This window comes from Lagenorhynchus albirostris, chromosome 1, assembly GCF_949774975.1.
Source record: "Lagenorhynchus albirostris chromosome 1, mLagAlb1.1, whole genome shotgun sequence".
NCBI lineage: Eukaryota > Metazoa > Chordata > Mammalia > Artiodactyla > Delphinidae > Lagenorhynchus > Lagenorhynchus albirostris.
In genome coordinates this window covers 168652819-168670227 of record NC_083095.1, presented here as the reverse complement: position 1 = coordinate 168670227, position 17409 = coordinate 168652819, and the positions used below count along the sequence as shown (strand labels likewise).

Genomic DNA, 17409 nt, shown 5'->3' with positions numbered 1-17409 from the left:
ACAAATCACCCTCCGTGCAAAGGACACAGAAACACATCTGGGGAGCTGGGGAGAGGAAAGCCCGCTGGGGAAGGGGGTCCCAACCCCCCACCCGGTTAAATACACAGAAATGGAGAGAGACAGAACTCACGTGCACATCTGGTGGCTTTTAAACGTCACTTGTGTTCCTTGGGAGAGGCACAGGCAATGCAGCTCTTGATGTGTTTGTTTTTTTTTTTTTTTGCGGTGCGCGGGCCTCTCACTGTTGTGGCCTCTCCCGTTGCGGAGCACAGGCTCTGGACGCGCAGGCTCAGCGGCCATGGCTCACGGGCCCAGCCGCTCCGTGGCACGTGGGATCTTCCCGGACCGGGGCACGAACCCGTGTCCCCTGCATCGGCAGGCGGACTCTCAACCACTGCGCCACCAGGGAAGGCCTCTTGATGTAATTAATGAGCCTCTGGCCGCACCTGGCAGAGAGAGACAGGCTGAGGAGGTGGAGACGCCAGCAACTTTCCTTTTTCTCTATCAGACGCTCAGCGCCGTGCTAGGGCGATGTGCCCTGGTTTCCACGGAGGCGATGAGCAGGCTTGGCGGGGTGGAAGAAAGCAAAGAGCCGACGCAGACCAAGATCAGGGTCCACAGGCCAAGGAGACTTAGTTCCCAGAGGCTGGAGAACAGGAGGATGGGAGGTGCTGGGAGGGCTCCCACTGCCCGAAGGTAAAATAACTTGAAAAGCAAGTCTCCTGGGTCCCTGCCAACCTCGTGCGCACATCCTTTTGTCACCGCCGATCGCGTGAGCCACGCACAGTTGAAGGACGACCTGCCCATATTTAGAACCGGTGACAGGTTCTGAGGTTCCACTGAGGTCCTGCTGCCACAGCCCTGGCTTCCGCACCCATGCAGCGTGGGTGCACTTTCCGACCCCTGCTCCCTCTTTCTTCCCTGCCGTTTGTCTGGGGTACCCTCGCCCCAGGGCCTGAGACCCACAGGGGAGTTTAGGTCCTATCACCTCTGATCTGCTTGCTCGTGTTTCCGCTCCAGGCACCGCAGTCTTGTTTGGAGGAAGAGTGAATGCGGGAGGGGCCGGGAGAAGTAAGGACGTAACTTCCCAATCATTAGGGAGCCAAAAGGGAGCGTGACAGTTCACAACATCTGGGTTTTTTCTTTTGTTTTACTTTTATGAATTTATTTCATAAACTCACATAAATTCACAAAGCAACATGTACAGGATGTTACTTGCCACTTTCTGGTAATAATAAAAACAAACACATAGACACTACGAAATGGCTTAAATGATTAAAATGTACACACTACTATATATAAAACGGATAACCAACAAGGACCTACCGTATAGCACAGGGAACTCTACTCAGTATCTTGTAATAACCTATCACGAAAGAGAAAGTAAAAAAAGAATATATATTTATATATGTATATATATAACTGAATCACTTTGCTGTACACCTGAAACTAATACAACATTGTAAATCAACTATTTCAATAAATTTTTGAAAAATAATTATAGTGAAATGAATCAACTTGAAAAAAAAAGATATGGCCTAAATGGTCATCAGAAGACAGTCATTAAGGGCACATTAATACCACAGTTTATAGCTATTAAAGCTAGCTATGTATTATACAACGTGGAATACAGAAAGCTGTGTAACATGCATGAAATTCAAAACCAAGCTTCAGAAGAGCATGTACAGAATGACCCTCTGCTAGATCACAACCCCTTTATGTTCAACATCTTTGGAGTCACAGGCACTTCTGAGCACCTGACAAAATAGGACGTCTAAAATATGAGATCTCTCTCTCTCTTAAAAAAAAAAAAAGCTAGCTCTCAGGATAATTCCTTACTAAAGCTCTCCAAAGCAGAAGCGCTCTTGCTGCCGTATTCAGGTGGCAAACCGCAGTCAAGCCTGAGTACCTAGTGCTATGACTTCAGCCTGCTTCACCCAGGATGGGTCCTTAAGAGACCCTCATTACCCTCGTCTGCTCCCGACTGACTGTCCCTTTAAGGGAGCAGAGCCTCATTCTAGGCACAATACTTAGAATTGTTGTCGTTGTTTTCTCCCACCAGCTCTTCAATTCCTTTCCTCTGCGGGACTTTCACATTTAGACTAAAGCAGTTCCCAAGCCCTCCCTGCAAGTTCAGGAGAGGCAAGCCCATTCTTTCTGGCTTCTGGGGTCACGGTGGAAGCTGAGACCTAGTGACCCGCCGATGACCACACAGTCTGGGCAGCCGGGTCTGCGTTACCACCCCTGGCAGAAGCCAGCGCCTGGGCGCCCCTCTGCCTGGGCAGCTAGGGTTTCTGCTGAATGGACGGCGGGAAAGCGGAGAAGAGCCGGGCGGCTTCAGCCGAGCCTGGGGTCCCAACACGGGCGGTCCCTGCTGGGGAAGAATGGGGCTTATTATGTGTGGAGGGGGCGGAGAGGTGTCAAGTGGAGAAAATGGTTGAAATCCAAGTGTCGGGGATGCTGGCAGCCCGGCGCCTGCTGTTAGACTGTCAGATGAACCCTGATAAACCCCGAGGCACTTTCCCCTCACCCAGCCTGTTCCCCTCCAGGCCCGGAAACTTTAGCATCACGTGGAGAGCGAAGGGTGGGGAGGGGTGGGGGAGATAGTCTGCTGGGAGCCCAGGGAGGGGGCTTTCTGCATCACCAGGGGGTCAGCGAGAGGCTGACTGTGCTCAGGTCAGGCTGACAGCACTGGTCTGCTGACATAATGGGGCCTGCAGGGGAAGGTGCATGGCCAGAGGGGCCCTGCTGTTGGGCCCCAGGCAGGGGCAAGGGGGAGAGGGGGGGCAGCAGGGGGGCTCGAGTCCAGGAGGGCTGCCATGAAACCGCAGTGGTGGTGACCAGAGGCTGGGGACGGAGGACAGTGAGAAGCCCGCCTAAAAAACACGCCGTGGGGCTTCCCTGGTGGCGCAGTGGTTGAGAGTCCACCTGCCAATGCAGGGGACACGGGTTCGTGCCCCGGTCCGGGAAGATCCCACATGCCGCGGGGCGGCTGGGCCCGTGAGCCATGGCCGCTGAGCCTGCGCGTCCGGAGCCTGTGCTCCGCAACAGGAGAGGCCACGGCAGTGAGAGGCCCGCGCACCGCAAAAAAAAAACAAAAACAAAAAAACACGCCGTGGCTCCTGGAGATTGGGGTGTCCTCCCTGCTGGGTGGAACCCAAACTTGTGTGCTGGATCCCAGAAGCCTCAACCTCTGTGCACAGCAATGTGAATGTACCTAATGCCACTGAATTATACATTTGAAAAGTGGTCAAACATTGAACTACCATGTGATCCAGCAATCACACTAATGGGTATACGTCTGAAGGACATGTAATTATGATCTCGAAGAGATATCTGCAGCCCCCCACCCCCCATGTTCATATTATTCACAAAAGCCAAGAGCCAAGGTATGGAAAGACCCTACATGTTTGTCTGTGCAGGAATGGATAAAGAAAATGTGGCACACACACACACACACACACACACAGGAATACTATTCAGCCTTGAACAAGGAGGAGATCTTGCATTTGCAACAACGTGGATGAACCTGGAGGGCATTATGCTGAGTGGAATAAGCCAGACAAAGAAAGACCAAAAAAAAGATTTCGTAGAAAGTAGAAAAGTAGAAAAGTGGTTGCCAGGGCCTGGGGTGGCAGGTGTGCCGGGGGAGTATAGGGAAGGGTTGATATAGGGGTACAAACTTTCAGCTATAAGATGAATAAAGTCTGAGGGTCTCATGTATAACGTGGTGCCTATAGCTGATAACACTGTATCATATAATTGAAATTTGCTGAGAGAGTGTTTAAAAAATGGTCAAAACGGGACTAGAACAGATATTTGTACTTTGAAGCATTATTTACAATAAACAAGAGACGCATGCAACCCAAGTGTCCGTCAGTGGATGACTGGATGAGCACAATGTGGTCCATCCCTATAGCAGAATAAGATTCAGCCTTTAAAAAGGGCATCCTGACACAGGCTACAACATGGATGAACCTGGAGGGCATTATGCTCAGTGAAATACACCAGCCACAAAAAGACAAATACTGTTTGAGTCCACTTATACGAGCTATGGAAAATAGTCAAAATCATAGAAAGAGGAAGTAGCATGGTGGTTACCGGGGGGTGGGGGAGGAGGAGGGGGAATGGCTGTTTCATGGATACAGTTTCCCATTTGCCAGAGGAAGATGTTAGGACTTCACAACAATGTGAATGTACTGGGTGCCATGGAATTGTACACTTAAAAGAGATTAAGATGGTAAATTTCATGGTACTTTAAAAAATAGACTACTTTTAGAGCCATTTTAGGTTCACAGCAAAGTAGAGAGAAGGTACCCAGATGTCCCACAGACTCGCTGCCCCCCACGCCGCCGCCGCCTTGCCCACCATCAGCATCTTCCGCCGGAGGGGGATGTTTGTTACAATCGATGAACCCTCACGGACAAATCGCTGTCACCCAAAGTGCTATATGGGTTTTGCCACAGTAAAAAAAAAAGTGGGGGAGAAAAGTGAGTGCAACATTGATAGAAAAGCCTGACAAAATGCTTAATGAGAGGAAATTATAGACAAAACTTTTAGGAACATGGATGCAAAACTCTTCAACGCTGGCTAAGAGAATCTAACTACGTTAAAAGAATAACATACAAAATATGGTTAAAATGGTAGATTTTATGTTCTATGTACTTTACCACAATTTTTAAACCCCCCCCCCGAGTCCTTTACTTTCCAACCGGAAGAACAAAACCCTCAGGGGCTCCAAAGTGAAGTGGGAAGACCATCTGGGCATCAAGGCGAAGCCCATGACCATGGGAAATCCCAGGCAGGCACCAGGACGTTCTGGCTCCCAGTCAGCGGCACAGCTGGGTGACAGTGGGGCAGGGCCCAGAGGTTCACACGCTCCTAGGATGTCTGTGACTCATGGTTTAGCTTGGCCGATTGGCGGTGAACATCTGCGGGTGAGAGGGGACCCCAGGTCCCTCAAAGCGGGGGCCTTGATCCTTAAGAAGAGGGCTGTGTACCGACAAAAAGATTCTTGAGAGGCAGGAGGCAAAGAGAAAAAGTACAAATGGAATACAGAGCCAGAAATATATATTTTTTAATTTTCAAAAGAAATACCTAGCTTCTCTGTAGGATGGGTTAGGGTAACTCCTCTCTCTTCTCTTTTCTTTTCCTCCTCGTCATTTTCCTCCTCCCCCCTTGCACCTCCTTCTTCTCCTCCTCTTATTCTCCATATGAATCCTTTACATCTGCTCCCATGTTATTTCATAAGTCACCCAAGTGTTTATCCATAAGCCATACAGCATATTAAATTAGATATGTATATACATATATTTAATTTCCGACCTGAAGGCATGCTGGGATTGACACACTCGGGTGATCACGTGACTGATCACATGATGGGCTTCTTTGACCCTAGGCAGACACTGTGTCCGTCACCTCCTTTTCCCATCTACACACCCAAGACACTTGACCTCTCTCATGGCAAGAAGCTAAACCTGGAAGACAAAAACCATTTAAAATGACTAGTATTCGTCATAATTCAAAATCATCAAAATGGACCACCGTTCAGACCATTGCTTCAACAATTTTACATCATTTTTTTCAAAGAAAGAGGAAGGTACTTGGTTGGTGTGGTTCTGTGAGTTGAGTAGTAGATACTCCAAAATTACTTCTATAATTATTGCAAATATATTCAGCTTTCTCGTCTATTGTTTTAAGCTACCAGCTGTTGAGAAGGACTTTGCTTCACTTGTGAGTAGTTGGCAAGAGATAGTGTGTGTGAGAGTGCTTTGTTCTTTCACTAGAAGACATTGCATTAGCCTCCTCGTTGGAAGAACTTTGAAAGGAACATTCCATGAAGCACGCTCTCCAAGGGGAGGGGGTGCGGCGGGGGGGGGGGGAGAGAGAGAGAGAGAGAGAGAGAGATTTGAGAGAACACAGTGCAAAATGCCCCTCTGTGCTCCCACTGGCAGTTGGGCTGAAAGCCCTCTATTTTCAATGACCAACAAAGCACAATTGTTATCTGATTGCAAATAATACACATTCACTGTTAAAAAAGAACACCTTGGAAAATGAGAAGACCACAAAGAATCAATTTCTTCTTGATTTTTAAAATCTTTTTGGGGTCCTTTTGGGGGGAAAATGTTTTCAAAAGAGACCCATTTCCAGGAGATTATCTACAAGGAATAAAACACCTCTTCTGACAGTTTAGGTAAGCCATGCCAGTACACAGCAGGAACATGTATTCTCTGAAGTGAGATTCAGAATCTTTAGCCAAAATTGAGAAAAACATTGGTTCCCCATAGTCCTGTATTATTGGATTTTCTGCTTGTGACAAAGGCAGAAGGACCCCTGTCCCTCTCCAATGAATGTCTATCTGACCCTCAAGAAAGACAAGTGACAAGTGGAGAACATTCAGTGAGCAGTAAAGGATCTGGTCCTCCCTGGGCTGTGACTGACCACGTGGCCTTGGAAAGGTCCACGAACGCCTCTAAAGCATGTTTCGTCCCGTGTACAATGCGGAAGATCTTAGTGACTGCCTCCCGGTGGTTGAGAAGAATCAAGGGGCTGATGCATGGAGAGAATCTGGGGCTGTATCTGGCATATACTAAGTAGTCAAAAACGATAGTTACGTATCCGATAAATCGCCAAGCCACTGAATTTCTCTACTAAGCAACCTGCCTTGAATCATCACGCATGCCTCTAGGTAATTAGGATACCAGTTCCGAAGTAGCCTTTCTGAATAAGACAACAAAGACTTGGGTTTATCCGAGGAGTGGCCAGCTCGCTCCCAAGTGATCTTTTTCTGTTTACTTGGCATCTGGTGCCATGAGTCTGCCTGGTGCCATGAGACTCGCGGGATTTGGGGAAAGGTGCCAATCGTGGGGGTGGAGGAAACCTCATCTTGTTTCTATCTCTCTGCTCTGCTGGGAGTGAAAAGTGTGTGATTCCCTGGACTATACTCCAGAGAGAGAGTTAGAAGGTGCCTCTCCAAGGATGGGAATGAATACTGCACCCCTGCCCTGAATTCTGCGGCAGACACTCTATCCCCACACATTGTTCCAAAGGCTACTGCTGCTGGCGGGAAAAAACAAGATGCAGCGATAGGACTGAGCTGACCCTTTGTCTACTAATCTGCAAGGCTGAAACCAATCCGGTCTGACACGTACTGTAATTGACAGGAGTGGAATGGATAGGACCCCTGCCACCTGCGCCGTTGGGGCCGCCTGATCGCACTCTTTCTGTTGTATAAATGACGACACTGAACCCCTGTCTCGGTTTTGTTCTTAAAATTGGAGTTTTAGTGCCTCCATGAACCCCTACTTATTTCTCATACACAGCGCTGAGACTTCCTTTGTTGTATGGTGTCTTTGTCAGCTCTGGCCACCATAACAAAATACCACAGACTGGGTGGCTTAACCAACAGATATTTATTCTCACAGTTGTGGAGGCTAGAAGTCCAAGATCCAGGTGCCAGCCAATGTGGTCCCTGGTGAGGACCCACTTCCTGGCTTGCAGATGGCCCACCTTCTTGCTGTGTCTTCATATGGAGGAGGGAAAAGGTGATCTTCCTGATGCCTCCCCTTATAAGGACACTAATCCTATTAAATCAGGGTTCCACCCTTATGACCTCATTTAACCTTAATTCCTTCTTTACTCCAGATACAGTCGCATTGGAGGTGAGGGCTTCAACGTATAAATTCTGTGCGGACACAATTCAGTCCATAGCCTGTGGTTATAACTCAATCTCTACGTTCCTAGATCCATGCCATTCATGGAACTGGTGAGCTGACAGCATTCTAGGCAACTAACCATGGGAAGAAAGCCTTCGGGGAGGAATGAGGAGGCTTGTCCCTCATTCCCTGTCTTGTCCACCAAAGCTAGAAAACCTTTAGGCAGCTCCTATGTACAGGGTCCACTAGGTTTCCTTAACCTTGGATGGAGACCACTAGTGTGGCAATAAATATTTTAAGAGCCCTACAAGCTAGTATCACTATTAAGGTCTGACCCCATTAGTTAAGAGGGGAGGAAGGTACATTCTGCAGCGATCAGAGCTCTAAGCATGCCTCGGCCAAGAACAGCTTCTTGCTCACAGGAAATGATCATCACGGTGACCTGGCTTCTCCCACAGAGACGTGAACACAGTTCAGGCAGCTTCCACACACTTGGGGCCAACTTGTGCTTCTCCCCATTGTCAGGAAACGTGAAGGAAAATTATCATTAAGCATATAGTTCACAATTATATATGGCAAAGGAAGGAATGATGCTTTGGGGACAGTGAATTGAAATCGAGTAGAGGCAACTCTCAGTTTTTCATGGCAATGGAAATCACAGAGATAAGTCATGAAATCTACAAAATCCTCCCAGGCTCAAGGGAACTCTACTGAGGTTTCTTTTCTGCCCTAATATGTGTTTGGTCAAAACTGCTTCAAAATGCATAAAATGGACCGGTTTATGTTCCCCTGGAGGACCAGAGAAATGGCTCAAATGTGAGCGGCAGGTTGAATCCCTATAATTAGTGCTTGAATAGCCAAGAGGTGGCCAGATCTAATCGTCATCCTGGCTCCAAACCTCACCGCTCCCTTGAACACCAACCCACAAAACTGCCAGAAATGTCACTCGAATTCTTACCATTGTCCAGCCTAGGAAGAGTAGAACGAGGTTGGTGGCCACCGTCACAAACACCATGGTCAGCAAGTTCAGGACAGACTGCCCAGCCCAGGCCGTGGCTTGGGGAGAGTCACCTGGAAGGATAGGATGAACCCAGTAGTAACCACTGACTAATACCCACCCTGGGGGCACCCACGGGATCACATCAGGCCAACCAGGGAAATTTTTGGTGAATTCAAAGCTTAACTTCTGAGACATCTCTACTTCCGGGCCTTGGAACTTTAATGACCAGCGCCACCTGGTGTCCAGAGCCGATATTCCTCTTTTATAGTCAGCAAAACATACATAGTGAAGCAGGGAAAAATACTTGTGCCCTGGCCCAGAAGGTCAGGGGGCCTAAGCAGTGTGACACTGTGTTCTATCGTCCTAAATGTGCTGGTTTGATTGTGATTACTTTCCATTTCCCAAGGTACTAGAATCCTCTATGCTACCCCTGGTCCTCCAGAATCTGATTCGGGTGACTTCCTAGTAGACCCTACAGCTCTCCACGCACCTCTCTGTTTTCTGTGGAACTAAACAACCCCCCCGGACAGTGATTCTTGTCCTCATGGCTGATACATGGGAGGCAAATAACACACATGGAATGGACGAGAGAACATAGAGGGACTGAGAGTAGGGCTGATTTTAACCCTGATCATTTTTTTTTTCAAAACTATGTTTCTCACATAGTGGAGAGAAGCAAGAGCCTGCTTGCTCTTGCTTTTTTGTCTCCTTTCTTTCCATCTGCCTCCAATTTCCCTCTACATCACCTTCCAACCTGGTCTGCATGTAATCATGCATGGATTCTATCATCATTTCCCAAATAAAGGGACACAGGCCAACATTCTTTTAGGTTTTATACATAAAAAACAATTATATGGTGTCGAAGAGTGAGAAAGTTATTCCCCGTCCAATTGTCTTTCCATTTTTCTGATTCTGACAAGGAAAAAGACAAGGTCCCGGATCATGTTACTACGCCTTTAACACCTCTCAGATATCCTTGTTAGCAAAGGCAACCATCACAGGCAAAACCGTCAGCAGGCAACAATATCCATCTATCACTGAAAAGTTTTACTTCCAAACCGGTAAGACTAGTGTGTTTTCGGTACCGATTTTAGTGTTCTTTGCAAAGTAAACTTACAAAGTTTACCAAGTCAGCTTAAGGTAAAATATTAAGTAAATCATTGTAAAGGCAGTACCACTTTATGGCAAGAAAAACAGGAAGGTGCTATATGGTATGGGAATGACTTAAGTTGGGGAAAACTTGGACAACCAGACATCTTTTCCTTCTTCTCGCTGCCTTTCTGCACATCTGCACCTGGCGTGCCTTTCCAGGACTTGCTTGGCCATTTCGGAAAAGGTTAGGAAACCGGTGAAAGGTCTGGCCAGAGGTGGGCATCACTCCGACGGATGCTTCTCCTATCAACACATTGTTTCTGCACTGCATCCTTGCATCGACAAGGCCGGCCTGTGGACCACAGTGAAAAATTCAACCCCTCTTTAGTTTTCCCAGGGGCTCCCACTTTGCAGTGATACTCATGAGCCAGGCTCAGCTTTGTAGAATCTCATTCATCAGAATCACTTGAAGGCTAACAAGCCGGCCCCTCTGCCGGGGCCACATGTGGGCGGATCGGATGTCTGGTGGCTGCCGATGCCAGCAAGATTGACAAAGAAACATGTGATGACTAAAGGTCTCAGGAAAGAACCAGAGGTTTCCATTATCCTAGGCTTTCTGGGTAATGCAATCTGAAAATCAATTCTCATTAAAAACAAGTGATACTAAGACCTCTGACAGGTTACATCTTAAGTGATAATTAAAAGCATATTTCCTGACGCTTAGCTGCTATGAAATGCATCCCTATTTATGCCACAGAGGGGGTCTCAGGCTAAGACCCTGTGGACAGTCATTCGCTCCCCCAGGAAACCTCATAGTTCCTGGAGTGTCATTCATTATTTTAATCTGATTTTCTTTACTTAAGTGAAATAGAACCTGGCATTGGCATTCTCTCTCCAATTCCACCAACAGTCCTTAAAAAGCAATTAATATCGTCATTTATTTTGCACAAATACAGTCTTTAGTGCAACGTGTGGATGGACTTCATGAATCATCAAAAGCACCCCGCTAAGTTTTGTAAACCTTCCTCAATTAATACAAGGCGACGTGGTGGCTGAGACGTTAAACTCGATGTGAGGTGTCACAGTGGAGATCTCAATGTCGGGGGCCCAGAAGTGAGGAGTAGGGCCGACAGGGAGGCTCAGGCTTTCAGAAAAGTATGAGAATATTCACGACAGCCGATAATAGTTACTGATTTGCCCTTTTGGATATCAAGATTCGAATTTTATCTCAAAAACTATTGGCAAACATGAAAATGTTCAGGATCTCTTTCTCCTGAGATTTGCAGATTATCAAAATATCTCATTAAGGCACAAGAATGAGCCACCAGGTCAAAAGAACAAAAATGTGTCCGTTATGTGTTGCTTTACCTTCCCAGGGCCGCCGTAACGAAGTACTACAAACGGGGTGGCTTCAAACAGCAAAAATGTATTGTCTCACAGTCTGGAGTCTGGAGTCTGAGATCAAGGTGTCAGAGGCCATGCTCTCTCTGAAAGTCCCAGGGGAGCATCCTTCCTCACCTCTTCCAGCCTCTGGCAGCCCAGGTTTCCTTGGTTTGTGGCAACATTACTCCAGTCTCTGCTTCTGTCTTCTCACTGTGTTTCCGTCTTTTCATCTTCTCCTAAGGACACCCGATATACTGGATTAAGGGGCCCGCCCTATTCCAATATGACCTCAACTTTTGTTTTTTTTAGACAAAGACTTTTTTGCTAGTTACAGCAAAATTAATACATATTTCCTACTAAATATTTAAGAAGCATGGAAATCCATAAAAGCACTTGAACTTTTATTATTCACTTATTTTATTTACTTTTGGCTGTGTTGGGTCTTCGTGGCTGCACTCGGGCTTTCTCTAGCTGCGGCGAGAGGGGGCTACTCTTCGTTGCGGTGTGCGGGCTTCTCATTGCGGTGGCTTCTCTTGTTGCGGAGCACGGGCTCTAGGCGTGCGGGCTTCAGAAGCTGTGGAGCACGGGCTCAGTAGTTGCAGCACGTGAGCTCAGTAGTTGTGGCTCGCGGGCTCTAGAGCACAGGCTCAGGAGTTGCTGTGCACGAGCTTAGTTGCTCCACGGCTTGTGAGATCTTCCCAGACCCAGGCTCGAACCCCTGTCCTCTTCATTAGGAGGTGGATTCTTAACCACTGCGCCACCAGGGAAGTCCCACCACTTGAACTTTTGTGTTCTTCTTTTTACTTATGTTGTGAGCTGGCTGAGGGGCGGTGGGAGTAATCCAGGTCATTTGGAATCCTAGTCCCGAGGCCACGGAGGCAGAACATGCCTGGAAAGGAAGCTGTACTGGTCTTCAAGGTGTTCTTGTGTTTGTTTTTGTTTTGTTTTGGCTGCACTGCATGGCATGTGGGATCTTAGTTCCCTGACTAGGGATCGAACCTGCGCCCTCTGCTTTGGAAGCGCGGAGTGTTGACCACTGGACCACCAGGGAAGTCCCCAAAGGTGTTTCCGTCAGACGCTCGTGAGTCCTGGAGGGGTCCAGGGTGGAAAGAGGCCTCCTGCTGCTCTGACTCTGCTGTCACAGCTGCCATAACATCTCTTTCCGCAACTACAAGTCCCAAGACTGTATTTGCTTCCTAGGGTTGCTGTAACAAAGTACCGTAAATGCTTGACTTGAAACAACAGAAATTTAATGTCTCACAGTCCTGGACACGAAAAGTCTGAAACCAAGGGGCAATATGACCTCCTCTTAACTAGTTACTTCTTCAAGGACCCTATTTCCATAGAAGGTCACATTCTGAGGGACTGGAAGTTAGGACCGCACCCTCTCTTTTTGGGAGACACCGTTCCACCCATAAGACACGTGGAAAGAGAGATTAGTCCCTAAATGATGTTTGGATAACTGGCGAACCTTTAGGGGAAAAACGAATTCCTTAATTTCTTACCCACTCCTTACACTAAGAGGCCAAAAGGATCTAAGTTTTAAATGTGAAAAGCCATTAGCACAAACACTTCTGTGCAGGCATGGTTTGAAGAGCTTTACACGTAACAAAACTGAATCCTCACAGCAACTCTGCTATTGTCTCCGTTTTACAGCAACAGAAACTGAGGCACAGACAAGTTAATTAATTTGCCGGAGGTCACACAGCTGGTAAGCGCTGGAGCTGGTTCCAGAGTCCAGCTGGTTCCTGGCAGCTTGGTTCCAGAGTCTGTGCTCTTGATCAATTTTATATGATTTTTTTTTTTTTTTTTGGCTGTGTTGGGTCTTCATTGCTGCGCGCAGGCTTTCTCTAGTTGTGGCGAGCGGGGGCTACTCTTCGTTGCGGTGCGCGGGCTTCTCAGCGGTGGTTTCTCTTGTTGCGGAGCATGGGCTCTAGGCGCGCGGGCTTCAGCAGTTGTGGCTTGTGAGCTCTAGAGCGCAGGCTCAGTAGCTGTGGCACACGGGCTTAGTTGCTCTGAGGCATGTGGGATCTTCCTGGACCAGGGCTCTAACCCATGTCCTCTGCATTGGCAGGCGATTCTTAACCACTGTGCCACCAGGGAAGTCCCAAATTTATATGATTAATACAGTCTTGGAAGAGGGCAGCTCTAAAGTCCATTTCTTTAATGGTCATATGTAGTGTTTAAAATTTTGTAATAGGGACTTCCCTGGCAGTCCAGTTAAGACCCTGTGCTTCCAATGCAGGGGGCACGGGTTGGGTCCCTGGTCAGGGAACTAAGATTCCACATGCCTTGCAGCTCAAATAAAATAAAATAAAATAAAATATTGTAATAGATATATATCACTTTAAAATTAATGGGAAAAATAGTTTCACCTTTCTCCTTTTCTTCTTTTCCTGCCCACATGCCCCTGCCCCTGTCAGGGCCAGAGAGATGGTTAATCTGTTGGAGATTTGCAACTAAAGGAACCCAGAAGCTTCTAGGATGGAGTGTTTGCTGTAGAACTGCTCTCTTATATCTGGAATTCTCTGTCTTCCTTGGTGCTGAAACTGTTTCTGACTCGGCCAAATACAGATTTCTTTCACAGTTCTGAAGATGGCTGTGTGAGCTTTTCTAACCTTTCTTCTCCAGCATTAACCACTTACGAATCACCTGGAGAACTTGCTGAGCCGTAGCTCCTGGTGTTGAGTGGGGAGGGGGATGAACCTGAGATCCTCCATGTTCCAGCAGCCCCCAAGGGAGGCCTAGGCCATGTCCTTGGACCACACTGTGAGCCGTGAGGTCCAAACCTCTCCTTTCTCCATCAGCCCTACCTCCCATTTCTATTTCCCTCTGAAAATCGGGACTGCAGAACTTGAACTTGAAAAAGCATAAAGGACCAAGGCTAAATCTTCTCCTAAGGCTCTGTCTTCCCAACAAGCTCCTCTTAGGAGATGCCTGGGGAGAAAGAAAAATGAGAAAGGGAGTACAGAGCGTTCCTATTCAGCTTGTGGAAATGTGGGCCCGAGAAATAAAGCCCTCCGACACTTCCACGTGGGAGACACCACTCAAAGCGAATTCGCCAAAAGTTGGGCTTCTGCCCATAGAAGCCAGATGGCCAAAACATGACGTGTCACCACACTGATAGTTTGGGTGCTTTGTCTGTTCATTCACTTGGTCATTTTACTGCTTATTTGCTAAGCGTGGGTCCCTGTATCAGACACGCGTTTATTTTATTATTAACAATAGAGAAATAATGTGGGGTCTTGAGCACTCTTTTCTTCTGGGATCACAAAGTGTGTTAAATAAAGCATCTTATTCCTGTGCAAAACCAGCCATGACTCCCTCTTAGCAGATGAAGGAAACTCGCACATGATTTCCTGACGGTCACCTAAGCAAGGCAGCAGAGTCAGAGCCAGCACACAGCTCCAGGCTCTACTTTCTGCCAGTGCTTGTTGCTGAGTTCTTCGTAGCAGGGGAAGGAAAGGTATCAGCTTTTATGGATCCCCTGTCCACTGGGCAGTATGTCAGGCCCTTTATATAGGGGACATCATCAGAGCAGATAAGTGGCCAGAGTCAAGCTACTAACCCAATCTACTACCGTCAAAAGCCAATCGAAACCACAGTGAGATATCACCTCATACATGTTAGGGTGGCTATGATCAAAACAACAACGGCAGCGAAAGACAACAAGTATTGGCGAGGTTACGGAGAATTTGGAGCCCTGGTACACTGTTAGTGGGAATGCATTACAGTGAGTCTTTATGGAAAACGGCATGGAGGTTCCTCCAAAAATTGGAACTAGAACTACCGTATGAGCCAGAATTCCAATTCTGGACGCATATCCACAGGAATTAAATTCCAGATCTCGGAGAGAGACAACACTCTCCTATGTGCACTGCAGCATCGTTCACGATAGCCAAGACATGGGAGTAACCTAAGTGTCCACTGATGAATGAATGAAGAAAGAAAGTGGGATGGACACATACAATGGACTATTACTCAGCCTCAAAAAAAGGAAATAAAATCCTGTAACTTGTGACAATACGGATGAACCTTGAGAACATTATTCTAAGTGAAATGAGCCAGTCACAGAAGGACAAATACTGCATGATCCCCCTTCTAGGAGGAAATTAAAACAGTGCTCTCTTCGGAAGCACACACACTAAAGCTGGAACGGTACAGAGAAGATTAGCATGGCCCCTGTGCAAGGATGACACGCAAATTCACGAAGCATTCCATATTTATAAAAAATAAAATAGAAGCAGATAGTAGAATGGTTGTTGCCAACAGGTACACAAGACGAATAACTTCTAAGGCTGTGCTGTACAACACTGTACACTGTTAACAATACGGTATTGTGCACGAAAAATCTGTTGAGGGTAGATCCCATGTTGTGTGTTCTTACAAAAAAAAAAAGGATGTTTCTGGGAATGTGAGTTGTATGCATGAACCAGGACAGTGAGATTTCAGTGAAATCATGTGTTTACCACACTGTCGTGCATAAAATATCCAATGTAAAGACACACGTAGAGGGACTTCCCTGGTGGCGCAGTGGCTAAGAATCTGCCTGCCAATGCAGGGGACATGGGTTCGAGCCCTGGTCCGGGAAGATCCCACATGCCACAGAGCAACTAAGCCCGTGCACCACAACTACTGAGCCTGCTCTCTGGAGCCCACGAGCCGCAACGACTGAGCCCTCATGTCACAACTACTGAAGCCTGTGCGCCTAAAGAAGCCATCGCAACGAGAAGCCCGTGCACCACAACAAAGAGTAGACTCCACTCACTGAAACTAGAGAAAGCCCTTGCGCAGCAATGAACACCCAACGCAGCCAAAAATAAGAAGAGTCAGGTACTGTGGGGGAAAAAATCATCTATATGGTCGCCAAAAAATTCCTGGTAAGTCAAGGGATTTGCAAATGGTACCATTGCCTAGGAGTTGATACTGAAAGCATTAAGCTATTTGACTTACACTATGTAAACAGATATTTACCCCGTGCTTATTACGTAAATACAAACGTGTTTCAGTCCTCAAGGAACTTACCCTCTAATTGGGAAGATAAGAAAAGCAGATATATAATTATTTCCTATTTTACCAGCTGGGAGAGTTTGAACAAAAATATTCAGATTTCCTCTCCATTGTGGTAACTAGGATGGATGATGCAGTCAACCAGGACTGAGGGAGGAATGGTGAGACGGGGCCAACTTGGGGAACAGGTCCCCCTGGCACGCTGAGAAGGGGATGCCTGCCCGTGACAGCGGCCTGACCATCTTCACAGACGTCCCTTGCAGAGTCACCAGCAGGAGGACACCTCTCGGCCCAATTCAAGTTTTTTTTCTGATTCTGAGTAAACGCAGTTAGTGGCTTTTGTTCCCTGGATACTTGTTACTCCAATAAAATTGCTTATTTAAGTACGATCTGAGCCCAATGCAGACTCCAACCCACACTCACCACGCTCCGTTATGACAGGAGGGAATCCCTCCTCTCAGTGACATACACAAGCCCCAGAGGGAGGGTGTTTTGCCACTTCCCGGAAACAAAAAGCTCTCCTTAAAATCAAGTTTAAATTACATTCCCGAATTCCTTTTTATTCTTTTGTAGAAAAGGCTAAAATCTTGACGCTGCAGAAGTTCATCGTTGCATGTCCCCCTGGTCATTAGCTCACTGCCCCCCCTCACTTTTTGTTTTCTCACTCTGCTCTCTGCAGCTACCCGGATCTCACGGACATGCAAACCCCTGCAGCTGAAACACTCAGCTCGCCCTGCAAAGGAAAGGAAAGCAGAGACAGTGTGTTCATTTAATACCTTCCAAGCAACTCCGTGTCTTCCTCCGGGATCACCCCCTTTCGCTCTTGAGCCTGCGCTTATGTACATGCCTGGCTCGAGCCGCAGTTAAACTTTCACACACAAAAATCAGAATAGCGATCCCCAAGGGCCCTCGATCCGCTTCCAGCCTGACTAGCATCATGCAGGGCAAACGGCCCAAGTTGACTTGCCCAGAAAGTGGGAAGGCTGTGTTATGGAAACACTGCCTGGTGTCATGGCAACAGAACAGATAGCATCCCCCACGCCTGCCTCCATGGCCGGCTGGATGTGTGTCTAAGACATGACGGCAAAGGACCAGCCACATTCAGAATCAATCTTATTTTAGGGAGGAATTAAGTCTCCATGTCCTTTGGATGATGAATGACTGCAACCCCAAGGGCCATATCTATAGAGACAGTCACAGGAAACAAACAAAAAAGACCCATGACTTGCTTCAGTTCATCCTTCATCGGAATATAATATATAGTTTTAT

General features: G+C 47.2%; 1 non-coding gene across 1 annotated transcript; it reads left to right on the top strand.

The window, feature by feature from the left end:
- Positions 1-15250: 15250 nt before the first annotated feature.
- LOC132504484 (U6 spliceosomal RNA) lies at positions 15251-15357 on the top strand. Its single transcript, XR_009534910.1, has one exon. It is a non-coding gene; the product is annotated as a U6 spliceosomal RNA (small nuclear RNA).
- Positions 15358-17409: the final 2052 nt, after the last annotated feature.